A 2,461-nucleotide genomic window follows, 5' to 3' on the forward strand; every position below is an offset into this window, starting at 1 on the left:
ATCGTGTTAGCGGTGTAGTTGTTGTATATGTTTATGTTATTGTTTGTGTTAGAGTATTGTGATGTGTATAGTTAAGTATAGTTGCCTTTTAAGCGTGGTATTTAGTGTAGCTGTAGTATTGCGATGTTAGTGTAGATATAGTTGGATACTATAGTGTAACAAAGCAGTGTATATGTTTTGATTAGTATTGTTCTTGTGGTCTTTTGTAGTTTTGTTGTAGTTGTAGTGGTTATATAGTTATAGTGGAGTGTGGTGTTCGTATCGTGTAGTATGGGTTACATCGTTAACATAGTGCAGGGGCCGAAGTGTAGTATAGTGTAGTTATTATTGTTGTAGTGTGTTATAGTATAGTGTTGTGTGATTTGTATAGTATATGTGTGATGTAGTGTGATTGATGGGTTTGTATTGATATCGTTTTGTTGGCTTATCAGTATTAGTCTGGCTAAGTATTTTGTGTCGTGGTATAGTGTTGTCATCTATAGTGTGTGTTAGTTAACAATAAACCATGGACCGACCGACCCGCAAGTGTAGTATAGTATGTTGTAGTATATTTGGTTTGATGTGGTATAGCCATAGTTTGTATATGTATTGTCAATGTATCTTTGTTTAACATAGCAGTTGAACTTGAGTTGTAAGTATAGTGTAGATATTATGGTATGTGTGGTATGTGCCGTTTATAGTATGTGTAGTATAGTGATTTGTTCGTGTGGGTATGGCTGCTCAGTATAGTTCGGTATTAGTATCGTGTGGTTCTTGTATGGTATAGTTAGTATGTGTATGGTATGATGTGGTATAGTGTGGTATTAGGTATGGGTGGTGTAGTATGGTAATAGTTAGTATGGTATGGGTATGCATGCTGTGTAATAGTGTGGTATAAGTATGGTTGTGTAGTAGTGTAGTTGTGGGTATAGGTTGGTATGGTAATGTGTATAGTGTGGTGTGGTATTGTGTCGTATAGTACAGTGTGGTAATAATGTATAAGATTATAGTGTGGTATATGTGTTGTATTTTGTATAGCAATGATTCATGTGAGCCTATAGTGTTCCCTGGTTGGAGAGTATAGTATGGTGATTAGTGTGGGTTATAGTACGGATGTGTGTGTATAGTGTTGGTATAGTGGATGTTGTAAGTGATAGTATAGTGTAGTATAGTAATGGTGTGTGGTATAGTGTGTTTATCAGCTATAGTGTGCTATAGTGTGGTATACTGTATTGTTGTATAGTTAGCTATAGTGTAGTTATAGCATGGTATGGTATAGCTGTATTGTTGTATAGTGTAGTATGGTGGTAGTATTAGTGTGTATAGTGGTATGTATAGGTGTAGTATAGTGTGTTAGCCTGGTATAGTTATTGTGGCTCGTGTAGTATAAGTGTATTGTTTGTATGGTTGTGTAGTATAGTGTAGTATAGTATAGTGTGGTATAGTATGGTGTGGTATAGTCTCGTATAGAATGGTGTGGTATAGTGTAGTATAGTGTATTGTTGTAGAGTGTAGTATAGTGTGGTATAGTATAGTATAGTATGGTGTGATATAGTGTGGTATAGTACGGTGTGGTATAGTGTGGTATAGTGTATTGTTGTATAGTGTAGTATAGTGTGGTATAGTATGGTGTGGTATAGTGTGGTATAGTACGGTGTGGTATAGTGTGGTATAGTGTATTGCTGTATGGTGTAGTATAGTGTAGTATAGTATGGTGTGGTATCGTGTGGTATAGTACAGTGTGGTATAGTACGGTGTGGTATAGTGTGGTATAGTGTATTGTTGTATAGTGTAGTATAGTATGGTGTGGTATAGTGTCGTATAGTGTCGTATAGTATGGTGTGGTATTATGTGGTATGGTGTAGTATAGTGCGGTATAGTATGGTGTGGTATAGTATAGTGTATTGTAGTTTTGTGTCGTGTTAACAATAGCAGTGGTGTTGTACAGTGCATTCGGAAAGTATTCCCTTTTTCCACATTTTGTTACGTTYCAGCCTTATTCATTCTAAAATTMAGTAAATAAAAAAATTCTCATCAAGCTACACGCAATACCCCATAATGACAACGCGAAAACAGGTGTATAGAAGGTTTTTCAAATGTATATAAATAAAAAACTGAAATACCTTATATACATAAGTATTCAAACCRTTTGCTATGAGACACGAAATTGAGCTCAYGTGCATCCTGTTTCGATTGATCATCCTTGAGATGTTTCTACAACTTGATTGGAGTCCACCTGTAGTAAATTCAATTGATTGGACATGATTTGGAAAGGCACACACCTGTCTATATAAGATCCCACAGTTGAAAGTGTATTTCAGAGCAAAAACCAAGCCATGAGGTCAAAGCAATTGTCCGTAGAGCTCCGAAACAGGATTGTGTTGAGGCACAGATCTGGGGAAGGCTACCAAAACATTTCTGCAGCATTGAAGGTCCCTAAGAACACAGTGGCCTCCATCATTCTTAAATGGAAGAAGTTTGG

Source organism: Salvelinus sp. IW2-2015, unplaced genomic scaffold (genome assembly GCF_002910315.2).
Source record: "Salvelinus sp. IW2-2015 unplaced genomic scaffold, ASM291031v2 Un_scaffold2017, whole genome shotgun sequence".
NCBI classification, from domain to species: Eukaryota; Metazoa; Chordata; class Actinopteri; order Salmoniformes; family Salmonidae; genus Salvelinus; species Salvelinus sp. IW2-2015.